At 39.9% G+C, this 16,771-nt stretch overlaps 1 long non-coding RNA gene across 1 annotated transcript; it reads right to left on the reverse strand.

The window, feature by feature from the left end:
- Positions 1 to 794: 794 nt before the first annotated feature.
- On the reverse strand, positions 795 to 9,434 carry LOC142817897 (uncharacterized). The gene is made up of 3 exons (XR_012895412.1): positions 9,324 to 9,434; positions 5,581 to 5,790; positions 795 to 1,430 (listed from the first exon to the last, which is right to left on the reverse strand). It is a non-coding gene; the product is annotated as an uncharacterized LOC142817897 (long non-coding RNA).
- Between the last annotated feature and the right edge of the window lie 7,337 nt (positions 9,435 to 16,771).

A 16,771-nucleotide genomic window follows, 5' to 3' on the forward strand; every position in this document is an offset into this window, starting at 1 on the left:
CGCGAGAATTTGGCGGCGCGCCCTTTTTGAGCGCTCGTTCTGTGACACCGAGTCACAGCTACCCTCCTCCCTATTATGTCGATATATGGGGCTGAGTTTGCTCTTTCCCCGTCCCCCTCATGCGCTAGCCAATCACGATCGGCCACTCTCTGTGCTGATGCTGCTCGAGCACCATCCTCGTCCTATGTGGGCTTCACAAGGTATTCAAAGCCCTGTTGCACTTTGAGTACTACGGGCTTGTGATTGCTTTTGACTTTCGTATTGGGGCACCACTTCCTACTCGTCAACCCATTTACTGAGAATTTCCTCGCCCTTTTCTCTTCTCTCTCTCTCACTGTATGGTAAAGGGGAGTATAAACTCCCTTTTTGCATAATGCCGACATAGAGCATAACTGGCCATGTGCCTTTATTATATAGCCTCTCTGATTTTTATCTTGTTCTTCCTCCTTCCTCCTATATATTAGGCAATTGGGAATGCATAATATATTTCGACTGTTCAATCTACATTTTTTACGTTAAGTAACGAGTATGTTGTTCTTCGAGGAGCAAGCAGCACCTTTGCGGCGGCAGACTGACCCGCTGCGTTATCGACACCTAGTTCATTTTGGCAAACAGCCGGGCTGAAAAAGGTAGCCCTACTGAAACGTTCCGTAAGATGCGGAGACCTCACATACGGAATTATTGGAATATGGAAGACGTATGATGCGGACTCCGCATAAGACGTATGATGCGGACTCCGCATCTTATGGAAAGACGTATCATGCGGAAAAACTGAAATGTGTGCATCTTACGTCTGAATCTAGTGCAAAGCAATATAATGTGTAAATTGAATAGACGTCCACATCTTGAGTACATGCAATACTGTGTACAAATCACAATATTTCTTAAATGTGCATGATGAGGGATTGAATCATCGGCATCTTACTAATTGTCGTGATGCGGAAGCAAAATTACCTTTTAAATAAAATACATTACAAAACTACTAAACATGCTAGCGATCATAAATGGTGGTTACATTGCAACACATTAATGCAGTGTTCTATGCAAGACTTAAAGAACTTATAAAGTTATTATTATCAATAGAGAAGCATTAATATACACATCAGCCCTGCTACAATCAATATGTTTTTTTATTTGTCTGTATGCTCCAGCTTTGAATAGTGACATTGCAGTGTTGATCGTACACAAATGAGGTGACTGCACCGGAATTTCACGAGCTCCACCTAAGCCACAGGATGATGACACAATGTAACAGCAATTTTAGAACGAAATGTTTAAACATAAATAATAATCATAGCACTGTGAAAGTGTGGCGCTGTGTTTATCTCATGAATGCCTTGTGGAGATCGGCGAAATGCTGCTTGAGGCTCCGGCACCACTGTAAATTTCGAAGGTCACTGCGATAGAATTTATGTGTCCTTCATTGGCACCTGGAAATGAAAATAATTGGCACAAATAATGTCAGAGACACATGTTAGCACAATAGTTTACATGCACAAGAAATATAACACACAGAATGAAACTGAAAATTTAAAGCACACAATCCTTCATGTTATGCATATGTGAATAATAGAAGGAATGAGTGTATAAATTAGTTCTGCCACATCAAAAAAACAGCATGCTTATCACAGTGAAAATAACTAGGTTGTCACGATTTTCAATGGTAGAGATAATCGATTAATATGTCCTTATAAAATTATGATTTAAACGCTTCCTGCACAGTAAAACTTTAGGAACTGCAAGTGAAAGCTCTCAATGTTCATTTAATTGTGTGTTCATGTACATCTGCTGCCTTTATACTATAGAGTTTGTGCACAAAATTGGCATCTTGAACAATTTTGAGAGTTAAACCTATGCAACTTATGAAGGTTAAAATCACCATGAAAGCAAGCAGGACCAGGCAGGTGCCATTAAATATCTGTGCAAGCCAAATAACTATAACCGAACTGCACACATATAGGGGAGCAAGAGTAACAGAAATTCGGCTGCTGACCCGCATGTCGCGGTATCAAACCCCGGCTCCATTTCCGATGGAGGCAGAAATGCTGTAGGCACGTGTGCTCAGATTTGGGTGTACGTTAAAGAACCCCAAGTGGTCGAAGTTTCCAGTGCCCTCCACTACGGCGTCTCTCATAATCATATAGTGGTTTTCGGACGTGAAACCCCACATATAAATCAAGAATAACACAAATAAACTGCCAACAGAAAAGTTGGGTGCATGTGCTATTTGTAAGTGCTTACACCTTACTACATACAGCATGCTCATTCCATTTTAAATACCGATATTGAAAATAACTGCTCTATTAAGAATGTAAAAGGTAAGGTAGAACTGAACGACTCTACAAAAAGTGACCCTATTATGACATCACGTTTTCTTATAACAAAATTGACTAAGACTCTCAAATATCATTATGCAAGGAAAAAATCTTCAAAAGAACAATCAAGTTTGAAGTCATAATTATTTATATGGCTACTATGACTATAACCAAGAAATCGACCTCAACATGGCTAATGTTAGTTTTTAAGGCCTATGTTCACTAGACAATGAATTATACCACAAAAAGCACAGCGTTCAGGCAAAGCAACACACAAAAAAAGAAATCAGTCCTTTTTGTTATTACCTACAATGCCTTTAAAATGGTATTTTTACCTCTACTTTCCGCTTTTTATCCAAGTAACTGGTGTGAAACAAGTTAGCTGAAAATGCACTGTGCCTCCAAAACCTGTTGGTTGAACCTGAATTTTTAAAAAATGGTGAAGCTTGCACTAAATTAGGCTCCACAAGCCTTGGAACAGTGAGACTACATGACTCTTAGGACTACTTTAGTTACTTGTGTTTTGTTTCTGGGCCTAAGCATAAAGACAAGGGCTTAACTGAATTGCTGCTAACAAACAAATGCTTTCGAAATTGCCCGAGCGTCAAAGGATGCTCAGCCATTTGTTGTTTTTTGCACTGGGCTATTCTACACCAAACATACAAACCATACTGCCTGGCGACCATCACAGATGTATAGTTTAAAAATGATGGTAATTTACTCTTCTGAAAATAGTTATTTGCAGAAATGTTTTGAAGAGAAAAGAGTAGTGGTCACGTAGGTACCTTCAGAATTTCGCAGAATGTCGTGCGGGTGTTATTTGTGAGAAAAATTTCAAAGTACCGCTTTTTCTTGCCATATCAAATTTGATCTACATATTAACTAAAGATGCTTCTTAAAGTATTTGAAGTCAAGTAACATTAGTGCAATTTTTCTGCTACATAGGCTTTGAAGAATTCAGCCAAACTGTTTATCGTTTGCATTTCTTGTATGGCAATACTGCATTTTGTATGAATATTTGAGCCACAAATACTCACTGCACAGAAGTTATATTTTACAAAAAAAAATACTGTTAGGTCCAGATTACAAATATCACTATATAATCGTTTTTGTCCACATTGAGATGCAATTTGAGCTGTGTGTTTGTCTAATTGAAAATTACTTTTATATGTAAGTTGAAAGAAAATAAACAGTTCTTGTTACAAGGCAAGTGTTATCATTACAATTTTTGTTTAAATGAGGAAAATGATTTCTGAAGTCTCCTATTGAGGGCCATGGGGAACTTTGGAACGGAAGCTGTCGTACATCAAATGCAGAAAACAGCCATCATAAGAAAACTTCAAAAATTCATTTCTACTTTAAGACAAAGTGTAATCATATAACTTGCCATATAAAGAGAACTGCTTCCTTGCTTTTGATGTGGCGAAAAAATTGCACTAATATTACTGAGCTTCATGCACTACACACAATCACCTTTACTTAATACCAACACCGAATTTGGTGTAGAAGAGGCAGTATTTTTGAAACACTTTACTTTTTACAAACAACACCCAGACGATATCCTGGGAAGTCCAGAAGGCACCAACGTGGCCTAATATTTTGTTCTCTGCGATATACTTTAGCATTTTGCTGTTTTCAGAAAAATACAGTAAATGAGCACAATATTTTTTTTTTCAAAACACATTTAGGACGGTTGGCAAAATGGCTGGGATGTTTGATGCGTAATTGCCTCACTGCCAGCATTTATTCTTCCGAAGCTCAAGCTATCATCTCTCTGTTACTGCCTCCCTCACATACAATGCCTGCATAGGAAAGAAAAAAAAAGGCAGGTCCGACAAAGTTCACAAGGCAAGATATTTTCATGTTGGATAAATTCATTACCATAAACAGCAGCAAACTAACATTCATTTTGAGTAGCCCAAGACACAAGCTATATACCAGCATACTAAGAGCCAAGCACAAACTTTTCAATTGAACATGTGTGGTGATAGGCAGGAAGCACTTATTGCAAGACTGATCAGTCTGTAATTAACTAAATGAAGTACAATGCACTGTTCAATCCAACACCACATAAGCATCTTTGCTATAGCAAAGCCATGTGTCATTGATTCATGAACTAGATGGGACAATGCAAATGTAACAAAAAAGGTGAAAAAAGAAAACAAGGGAAAAAAAAGAAGAAAAGGAAGGATGCAAAGTAGGAGCAGTGTAGCACTACTTTTACTTTGCATTCCCCTTTTCTTTCTTCTTCTTTTCTATCATTTATCTTTTTTTTGCTTCCCTTACCCCTAACCTCCGACAGGAGAGCACTTTGTATCAGCGCAACCTAACTTGAAAAGAAGCAAGGGCTGCACTCTTCTGCGTTATAGGTTTTTTTTCTTTTTTCAGACGAACATTTCCAACAGGCACACACGCCTATACCAAAAGATGATGTCATTACTGACCCCATTTAAACTAACACGCCAAGGATGACAAGGTGACTTCTAAAAAATAGGTCCTCCTATCGCAACATCGGCCAGCCTGTCTGAAGCACTTCTACTGTTCACCCTGATTACCCCACTAGATGTTTCCATCTGTCGACTCACATCTTCATTTTGGATAACACTAAGACGAGCTTACATTGATGAATACGCACGAAAGTTTAGTGATGTATCATGTATCAGATTAAGCAACTCTGTTAAAAAATTATTGATAGCTTGCTTCCAGGCTTTTTATACCGTAGCTTGAAACTTCGTAATGTCTTCTATGCACATGAACCAGATTGACAACGTAATGCACAGCATGCTTAAGAATACTGCGAGGAACAAGATAACGACAAAGCGACCAGCCACCCAAAATTTTCGCTGTACATGTTTATAGAATGTTCATGTACCCCAAACGAGGTGCTTATGATACAAGCCGAAAAAACCTACAAGTAGGGCCTTGGAGTCTTCTGGAAGTAGACGTGTTGCATTTTTTCTGTAGAGGGCTTTAGACCCATAAGTGAGGAACAAAACTCCTGTATAATGAAGAATGCTGGCAGCTATCAATTATAGAAAAACCTAATGCAGCTAATCTTCCCCGACACATCTGTACATTTAGAGAGGTGACGTAGCTTCTGTGATTGTGGCAGTAACTCCAACAGGACCAGTGCGAAAATTGGCACTACTTGGCTAGACAAATGTCCAAACATGCCTGCCCGACTCCCTCTAGCCATCCTGGCTGAATCTGACACATGATTTCTGAACTGCTGGCTGGACAAAAACGAAACCACTGAAGCACTCACAATACACAGCGTGAAATTCCTCTGGAGTGGTCAACTTCGTCTTCTGCGATGAAAGAGCAGCACAGTGTACTGATAAGGCATTCCTTGCAATGGTTTTCAATGCCACACAGTGACCTTGCTGTTCCTGTCGAAGAGAGCTTCGGGAGCTTGGAGGGTGCTTGCTCTTTTCTGGGGGCTGCTGCCGCTCCTCGTTTTCTGCTCAAGGTCAACCTGCATAAAGTTGTAGACGAGGCTTTAAGAGTTGTATATAATGATATACAAATTTTCGCTGAACACACATTTCCTCGTGGCACACTGAGGAATTTTTTATAAAACTTAAGGCCTCGCATATGCAAACATTTACAATTGATCCGAAGATGCACTCGACTCTAAAGAAGCAAGTTTGTTATGTAGTGTATATAAAAAAGGTCATTCAGCACAACCACAACTACAGTTGCACACGAAAACGACATTTTACACGATCCTGTTTATTTACATGGTCCATTTTATTTTATTTACACGGTCCATTTTACACGGTCCTGTTTTACACGATCTGGTCTGCATGAACTCTTGAACCGGGCACCATATAGGTTGAAAGACACACACAGACTTTGAGACAAACCTAGTTTCCCGTGGAGCATCCTCTTGCACTATAACAACACATCTCAATCTAGTTAGTTGGTCAGAACAAGGTGAAAACAGCTCGCACTTGAAAAGCACGGGCAGAAGGAAACGCCTGCACCCTGTGCTTTCTGTACATTCTCGTTGAGGGTGCAGTTTTCACGTTATCCTTATGCAATTTCGCATTTATAACATTGTTCGCTGCATAATCTTTGTGGCGTTAAAGTGTGTGATACCGTCATGTGTATCCCATGTAATTTATAAAAATAGAATACAAGATAGCTTGATTCAAAAATAACAAAGTGCATCCAGCGCCATGTCCTGTAGCCATTCTTTAGGCAAGTGGCAGAATTATTTATTCTTCAAAACATATCTTACTTGTAACCACTACAAGAGCTAACTCGTACACTGGCACATTCTGTTTGCCTCTTCAGATTATAAGGTACCTTTTTTACACCAGAAAAGAAGAATAGAAGTGTTGTAATTGTGAAGAAAGAAAAGTAGAAGGAAAAAAAGATATTGATTGATTTGTGGGGTTTAACGTCCCAAAACCACCATATGATTATGAGAGACGCCGTAGTGGAAGGCTCCGGAAATTTTGACCACCTGGGGTTCTTTAACGTGCACCCAAATCTGAGTACACGGGCCTACAACATTTCCGCCTCCATCGGAAATGCAGCCGCCACAGCCAGGATTCGAATCCGCGACCTGCGGGTCAGCAGCCGAGTACCTTAGCCACTAGACCACCGTGGCGGGGCAGGAAAAAAAAAAGATAACCTGCCCTGTACAGGGACCGAGCCTGCAAACTTCGAATAACATGTCCGATGCTCTATCAACTGAGCTACCATGGCGGCTATCCCTCTTCCATTTTGTACGGTATATATGTGCATTTATACATGGAAGAGTCAGTCAGCGCTGCCTGTTATCATTATGGCGAGTGTGGGACACCTTTTTTTGCCTACTGGCAATTACATTAAGATTGCAATTACGTTACGATTACTTCCAATATCCCTATACTTCTTTGGCAGCATTATGCATCTGTCCGTTCTCAGAAAATCTGCTAGTCACAGGAGGAGGCAATAGTTCGCCCTCCCACCTAAATGCATGTACTTGAACACATGCACAACTGATCAAAAAAAACAAAACAAGTCACACACCGCTAAGATTACTGAGATTCACTGTTTCAGATTCATGAGTAAAGGAAAGAACTATAAATTTAAGGGTTTGTTGTCTTTGTTGAACACATTATAATGAGAACTAGCAGAAAATGATGCCAAACAAACTATAGGGGATGTTATCAAAAGTAACTTTAACAAAATTGTGAAAAGAAAAGTGAACAAAAACGTAACTTGGCAACGTTTTTTGACAATTGAATTGACATTACTTTTTATAACATCCCTTTATTTTACTGGGTAATGTTGTCGGGTAATTCTCATTATTAGAGTGGTGAGTAGGCTGACAAAGAAAGCATATGGCATTGATACTTCTTTTGAACACCTAAAAGTTTGAGGAACTTAAAAGAGTGGAAGCTACTTTGAGTAGACCAAAATATTTAGCTGGAGCGAAAAAAAAACGTACACACATTTTTACCAGGCTTTTTAACCTATTTTGAGACATAAAAGTGTATGCTGCCAGTAATGTTAAGTACCATTACTTTTGTCACACTATGCACTGTAGCAGGTGTAGTTAGAGTGGTGATAGTGAAGGATTAATCAAGCACGCCACCAACTGCATTCACATCAATGGTCGCGTATTTTAAAAATAAACGTGCTGTATAGAAAAAAAATTTAGAGCATTTATGATTTTATCCAAATCAAGTTAAACCGACTGGGTAAGCAAACCATTTGCATGAAATCAAAAGGCATAAAGTGATTCATGTATTATAACTATGTGAACAATTTTAGCAATGCAGGGCAAAGTGACAACAGTTCTATTAAAAACCCCTCTCATTATAACATGCATGAAAAGCACCACACCAGAATATTTTATAGTGCATGTAATATCGAGACTACTAGACTGTCTATTGACCTTTTAGAAGAAGGGTATCTCCTTCACATTCAAGGGGCAACCACTTAGCCTTTTCCTGAGCTTTTCTGTGAATATTTCCTGAATTTCAGATATCATTAGGATTGATTTAGAGTAAACAGATTTTGCTTACGCATTGAAACCTAGTTCTGTATGTAAGTGCAATTATGGGTGCCAAACCATCTCCAATTAATTTTTAACATTCAACTTATTTTTTAACTGCAGCAGCACCACTAGCTATGGGTGCCCAAAAAGTAGCTAGAAACAATACCTTTACCTCTTTGAGCCTTTTGGAAGTGTTCAGCTTCTCAGTGCTCACCTTACAACATTTTTTTTTAAATACGTGTTTGTATGCCCACTGCTCTTGCTCCTTGTACAGTGAGGAGGAGCACATGGCAAGAAGAGACAAGAAAGAAGCATAGCGAAAAAAGCGAAATAAGCGAGGACCTCTTTTGTATCGTACAATGTGTGTAACATTACTATTGCGACAACATATAGACAAATTATCACGGCTATGTATCCATTGTAGAGTCATACACAGCTGCAACACCACGACTAAATTTCAACCTTGTGTTGGTTTAGGATCCCTTTATAGTGGCAAGCTAATGATATCTGCATTTGTTTGGCACATACTAAGATGCAGTGAAATGTGATATGGTAATCTCATTTAGAATGCACGTCATGTGGCTTCATTGTATATGTGGCCACATGACCCCATTTAAACTCTGGTTGCAAAGCAATATGGCAGAGCCTAAACAGACGTCACCGACCACTCCAATCTGAACTTGCCTTTGCTACTTGCCCATTATCATCCCAGCAAAAAATGAATAATTGAATCTGCTACAGATATGTGCTAGCTTATGCTAAGGACCAAGAATGAAGGGTGTTTTGTCATTATTGAGATCAGTTATTTGTTCAAGAACACTTGCTGTCAAACACAAATACATTGCTGTCGAAGCATCAAGACTCAAATATAAAGCAAAAAGAAGTGTCTCTTTAAAAATTACAGGCCACAAGGTGCAAGATAAATATTTGATATACTTGGGATGTAAGGCACGCACAAGAGGTGCTGCCATATTATACTTTTTCTTGTGTTGAAACTTGCTTGCTTTACTCACCCAACACATCTGTAAAGATGCCGTGAAAACACCAAGGAGCTGATGCAGCAAGGTTGAACACATGTCCAGGGATTCTACCATTCCTAAGCAGCCCTACAGCCTCCACAGTCCTGCAACCATTTGTAAGATAAGTATAGTTCTACCCAAAGTTCTTGGTTTACAGACACACATGCAAGACACATAACCACTCTATAGGAAGTTTGCATAATAATGCGCTGGGTAGCAAAACGGATGCCAATATCGAGTATCCCGGCCTGCCGCTTCTTTCTTTCCGTTCTTAATTAATCAATCCATGGTTAATAAATGTTCCCCCAATGTGAAGTGTACTGGCAGTCCGGTGAAGAATTGCAATGTATTTCGAACACAGTCCGATTCATGGCAAGTAAGCATGCAATAGGGTTTTGTCAGCTGTTCGAGAAAAGAGCATGAAGTTTAGCTAAAACCCATGTTTTTTATAAACACCATTCAATTTGATATAAAAGTTGTGAGCATTATGTAAGGGAACAGAGATTCATGTTTAATCAATGATTTCTTATAATGTACTTATATGAATGCAACTAACTGTATATGAAACGATAATTTTTGCTCGAGAATTTAGAGTTATGAACACTATCGCACTTGCCAGCTGCATCTTGTCCAAAACAGCGGCAAGATAGGCTAGTTTCTGTAGGTGAGCAGTAATGAGCAGTGCAAAGTAGCAACAAGAAACACCAGTAACAACAGTATGGGGCAAGCACAGACTGCCAACTGTATACATTATCACACAACAGTTCGCCTGAATATCAGTCAGACAACTTGTGCAAATGAAGGTCCAGTTGGGCATGAACAAGTTACGAAATCAACAATGCCTGCTTTCACTAACAGGACCCTCATTCACATGAAGTATGCAGCGATAGGCCCCTACCGAGGTACGTCACAGCATGATGTCACTGGCACATGTAAAAGGTGTGGCTGGAAAAACACTCCCGCTGGTGGCTGAGCCCGGTACAGTCGTGCGGTGTTTGGGGCAAGTTTTAATTTTTGAAAGCTTACACTTCACGTTACAATGTCGACATTAGCTGTAGTATGTGTCAGCAAACATCCAGCTGTGTGGTAAACTGTGTGGTAAATTATTTGCCACGCTGTCTGTTTATCTTGAAGTGAACACACGTGGTGGCCTGTGCGAGCAACAGCGGCATAGTCTTCAAAAATGTGCACTGTTGATTGCGGCATGTAGTGTGCATTGAAAGGTATTGAGAATATCGGTTCAACTGAGAATACTGTGTGTGGTGTGTGCAGTGTCAATAACAATGTGTCTTGTTTGCGAAGACGTTAGCACTCATGGCAGGGACCGGTCGATGAAAAATCTTGATTCGACATTTTAGTCAAGGTAAACATGCACTTGACGCGACCATCTGCGAGTGGGTACATCTCGGTGTTTGCGCTGTGTGCAGAAAAAAATTGCAAGGTCACCGGGCTGGAAGATACCATTTGCTGAAGCTGCATGTATGAATCGCCCCGACGAGTACGCAAGCTCAATAAAGGTATAACTCGTTTTATCGAAGGCCTCATATGTCTTCATGTAATAAGCAGAGATTCTTGTTTCACATATACTCAGTACCTTTACCGCTCGATATTCATGAAGTGACAATGCAAACAACAAGTTTGTTAGTTAGGTCCTAAGGGAGCAATGTAAATATGCAAATAAGTTGTAGGTGTCAGATGCAGCGATGTAACTGCACAAAATATTACGTATATATTAGGCTACAGGTTTAGAATCGCATACATCTCAGTGGTCTATCAGGAGCGTCACAAACAACTTCCTTGCGAACCAGCCCTTGCACAGAGGGAGGGAATGGCTGGCACGGTACTCAAAATGATGTCACACTATTTGCAAACATAGGGAGGTTTCTTACTTAGGCAACATTTTGCACAATATATTTTTAGATGCAAGACTGTACTCATCCACATTGATCATACTGATGTCTTTTGTTGTTACTTTGTGCTGTGAGTTACTAGGCATTTAGTCTCCATGATCTTTAAAAGCGAATTTCAGTGTTCTCTCTCATATTGCTGACAACTGTGTTGTTGCATAAATTGGTCAAAAAAGCAACACAGAAAGGCTGTCACAATAAATGCACCAACATGGGTATTCTCCTGCAAACAAAAGTCGGCACTGGTCCTGTCATTACCCGTCTTCCTTCTCTCTTTGCCTTGTTTGTGCTGAAACAGCCAAACACCTGATGAGTTAGATGAGAAATATTAACGCATCAAAAATATAAGTGCTTGCATCAGCAACTACACAACAGCGTGATAACCGCACCCCTGCCACACAGCAGCGAAACATATTTTGAATATGCTGGCAGTGTATTATTTTATAAAAAGCAACTCTGGCAGATTACAAAATCTCACATTGTGCATGCAAGTTTTCTTCAAAGTCAGGCGTACAATGTAGGTGCTGGCCGGTACATTATTAGTTACAAGCAAAGGCGTCTTGCATGTGCACATGCAGATTGCACGAACACCTCTCTCTCTACACTAGGCACACACATTATATCTTTTAACAAGCACACGCCACTGTTTAGGGGCATAATAACGCTCTACCGTGAACGTATGCTAATCAACCCACTTAGGCGGTTGGCTAGGTGAATCGAGCCAAGTTACAAATTGTATCGCCCGCGAACGTAAACAAAATGCTGCTTTGCATCAAATGGCACTGCAGGCTTCGTTTAATCAACAACGTAGCAATCGCCGTGTGCGTCTTCCTCACTAGATTGCACACATGAAAAAATCGATCACCATACACATGCATGTTGCCGCAGTTGTCTCGAATTAGCTCCAGCAAGGCCGCCCCGATGCGCCATGGCTCTGCTGGCGTTAGCGTTGTCAAAGCGAATCGGCAACCGCACTCGCAAAGGCGCGTAAGGTTGCCGTTTCACGACGCCTCGTTCGAGTGCAGCAACACACACTTGCACTGAGTGGCATACTTGGTCTACATAAAAAAGTGTCCCCCTTACCTTTGGCTTCTTCCACACTGTCCTGAGGGAAGTGACCACAGGCGTCTGCTGTCACCTCGGAGTCCTTCGAGCGCCCGCCCAACCCGCCGATTCCTTGGACGACTCGCACTTGATCCGCACTCGGACAACCGCGGGCATAGGGCGCAATTTTAGCACATCACACGAACGAGGAATGGCGCCTCCTTGCGTAAATTTAACATTTCGTGCTCTCGTGTGTAGCAGCGCGAACACATAGACGCACCGAAACGGCATGCCCACGAAAACAAAGAAGACAAACAACATGTGGCTTTAGCTGTGAATGGATTTGACTTGGATATCTGTGTGAGGAAAATAAAAAAAAAACATCTGTCGCTGCTCTAAACTGAAAAAAAAATGTATGTTATCTGGCAAAATAACTTCAAAAGTGATAAACGGTTATTCAAAAAACAAGTTACAACTTATGAATATTTTCACAGGTCTTTGTTTTGTTTTTGTTCTAGCAGACGACAGCCTCCTACTGCTTCTACGGCAGACGTAGTGCGGTTTCACGTTCGGTGCGTGTCGCCGACGCAAAGCTCTACAGTAGTGATATCAGAGTTATCAATTCTCAATGAATCATAGGATGGCTACAAGGCAGTAACATTTTGACATAGTGCAGTACGCAATCTTTCAAGGTATGACATTTCTTTGCTCTGAAGCAAATCGAAGCAAGCCAGCCAGCGCAATCAGCTGATGTCGCCACTACGCGAGGCATGGTCGTGCGCAATAGCGTCGCGCCCCGCGCTCGATTTGTCATCAAGCGATAGAGCTATTAAGTGGAATACAGCTAGATGCAGGGATTAATGGCGTATCACTCTAATTCCCTGTGGTGGCCGACTCAATCGCAAGAGAGCCCCGGGAAACAACCTTCAACTGCTCAAGCTTGTGTGTGGGTGTAAAAATACTTGTTTTCATCCGCGGCGGGGCAGCAATCTATAGTTGAAAGACATGGATGTGACGTATATACAATCCCAAAACATATGCACACAACAATAGATACGATCGCATATCGTACATAAATATACCAACACATAGCGTGTAAAAAGCAAATTTATATAATAACTTAAACTACGTGCACGCCTCAGCGCGAATAGCTTAGCAAGCTAACTCACTCAGTTCACGTACGCGAGTACAACTGAGTAGCGCAGGTTCGAGTCCCGCCAAGTCAAATTTTTTTTTCAACGTTTTTATTGTACTGCTATTTTTTCTAATGCCTTAGGTTCTAAAACAAAATAAAAGCAATATTGCGTTCAAGTACGTATGTGGGACTGTGTTTTTTGCGCAACAGTTATTAGTATTTTTATTTTCATTATTAATTTTTTTTATTTATTTCATAATATAACAAAATTAAGGACTAAGGGGAACATTGGGTCTGCTTGATTGTGAAGGGACTCGAGAAGTGAGAAAACTCAAACCAAAAAATTTATTTGAGAAAAAACTGAGCATTTCACAGCCGGACCAGTTTCTTCAAGGGTAGGCCCTAGGTATGCGCGAGACTTGCTATATGACTCATCTCAAGCTGTGGCAGTTGAGGGAAGGCAATATCACCGAGAAGCAGTTCCAAAATTTTGGTTGATGTTTTTTGATTCCTCCAAAATAAGGGCTGCACAATTGTGATTGAGCCAAACCAAGAATGGCGGGCACGAAGTCATGAGACAGAAAATGAATAATGTTGATTGTTTGAAAAATTGCCCTTAATAAAAGGAAGAGTTATGGAGCGCTACGTAGCTTAACTCGCAGTAGGAATTTTATATATACATATAGATAATTTAAAATGGACAATGTTGCACACACAGACATTGGTTAAATTTCTTTGCAGCACAGTTGAAGCATCTATGTAGAACTGAAGCATCAAGAGAAGCTCATGCGTCCTCACTTTATGCGCTTTACATAGCTTGTATGCGTCCATGCAGCCATGATATGATATATTTTAAAGCATTTGTTTAACCTATAATCTTCTTATTTATTAAAGCTGGTCCATAAGTTGTGTCTTATGTAGCACTACAATTGAAGCGTAATCTGCATGGTGGTCTGAAACAATGCTTTTGAAAATCTCAAAACGACCCAGCTCTACACACGACCATCCGTGCATCAATGATAAGCACCATTATGTGTTTGTACACATCAGTTGTGCTCTCATACTTAATTATTTTTCTGACCACTCCCTCTGCCCCTACCTCGTTTCTGTCGGGAAGCTGTGGCAAGTTGTGTATTGCTGTATTTATATTGTAGGAGCACATACTATCAATAAAAAATTATTTTTAGGCTACATGCAATTAGTTTTCATAGATTTTCATTTCTTTTGTCGGTGCTCACGAGAGCTAAGCTCATGGTCGATATTTTAAAATGACATTTCTCTTTGCCAATGTTAAAGAGAACAATTTCACTAATATTGACAAGTTCATTCACATTGATTTTAGTTCTCATTATTATTGTTTCTACCAAAAAATGAGCCCTTGAAGTTATGCTTTTTTGCTTGATTTCTTTTCGTGTGACAGCATGCAAGTAAAATGACAGTTATTGTCATTCCTTGTGAATGACACATTTTCCGTGTGACAGACTTTAGCACGTGGTCATCTGCAGAAGTTGTATTCATTCTGGAAAAGGGCGAACAGCGGTGACTGACAACACAGACTAGCCTGCGTTATTCTTTTGTACTATATATGTCACTGTGCATTCATTATAACTTTAGAGAGCTCGGATTTCATGCTGAAAATGTGACAACAACTGTAGAGTTTCCACATTTTTGCAACAATCCACATGCCTTTCATACACTATTGCACATTTTCGTAAGCACCTTACAAAATCTGTATATTTCCGTAAGACCTTACATTCTGCATTTTCCTTATGAAAGCTTCTGTACACTCCATACACTTTCCTTATCCTTCCATATCTTCAATCATGAACTCTCCGTATGCTCCATAAGTTTCCTTATCTTTCCTTATCCTTCCATATACTCCATAAAAAGCTTTCCATATATGCCATACATTTTCCTTATCTTTCCGTATACTCCATAAAAAGCTTTCCGTATACGCCATACCATTTCCTTATCCTTCCTTATACTCCATAAAAAGCGTTCCGTAAATGCCATACAACTTCCGTATATTTCCATAAAACTCCATATGTTTTCCGTATGTAGCATAAGGAAATGTTACGGAGTCCATATATTTTCCGTAAGATTTCATACGGAACGTTTCAGTAGGGAGTGCTGTCTAAAAAATAGAAAAAAAAGAAAGATTTGAGGCAAATTAAGCACTAACTGTATTTTATCTACGACTTATCACAACTGACTGAATAGAATAATAAATAAATCGATATTTATTTAGGCAAGGCAAATGGGAAAATTATCATTACATATAGGTACTATTTTATTGCGCACTAGTAGGCATGCGCCACGGCTATGTAGCCTCCACAGTTTTGTCAATAAAAGTTGTCGCCGAGTATAAAGATCGTTCACAGGAGGCATGATTCCTTCAGCTTTCCTGTTGTTATAAACGTAAATGTTAGTGTGAATTGTTGAACACTTCAGAATTTGAATCTTTCAATTACGCAATCATGATGGGCAATATTGCGCGCCCTAATGTTTTATAGTGCTGTGCAAGTATGAATTATAAAATTATTGGCAGTGTATCTACGTACTTTGCTGGGAAAGTTTGTGTGAGCTTTCACCAGGTGGTTCAACTGTGCAGCACACAAACCAACAAAAACAAAAACACAATAAAATTGTTACTTTGAATTACCCCCCGACAGACGATCGTCTTAAATAGCACTGATATGTTCAAAAAAAGCGTTTAATGATTTAGAGCACTTTGTACTCCACTATGGGAGAGGAGTCAGCCGTCCCACATAGAATGCGCTATGAAAGAAATTCTCTGTTTTTCACAATTTAGAGCACTTGGTACTCTACTATGGAAGAGCACAAAGCCGTCGCGTGAGCGGGCATGTTACTCTAAGCGATTACTGAAAAAAATATTTCAAGACTGTTGCATGCAGCACTTAGATGAAGTCCGAAAAAAATAATGTTTACAAGAAATCAAGGCTGTCTTGAGACATAATCAATGTGATAAATTGTGATGCTGATACCTGGAGAATAGAGACCGCCACCTTTAAAACAACTTTTTTGCGTATGTCCTTTTCAACCACGTGGAATCATCTTTATATTCTGAAAATCCACCTAGCGAATTTCAGCTGGTCTGTGGTGAGAATTTTCATTTTTATTTTTTGCTTCTGAGTTGATTTTATTCAAACAGCGAACGATGGAGTTCCACCGGCATTCCCTTTTCTCTATGTTACGCGTATTCCTTCCTTGTTCAGCGCTCCGTTCTCCTGGCTACGTTTCTATCTTTTGTGCAGGAACATGCCCAACCTGGTGGCAGAATGCCCTGAGCATTTTTACCATTGATTACTCTTAGCCGTATCACAATATTCCTTTGT

The sequence above is a fragment of the Rhipicephalus microplus genome, chromosome 5 (genome assembly GCF_043290135.1).
Source record: "Rhipicephalus microplus isolate Deutch F79 chromosome 5, USDA_Rmic, whole genome shotgun sequence".
Classification (NCBI taxonomy): Eukaryota; Metazoa; Arthropoda; class Arachnida; order Ixodida; family Ixodidae; genus Rhipicephalus; species Rhipicephalus microplus.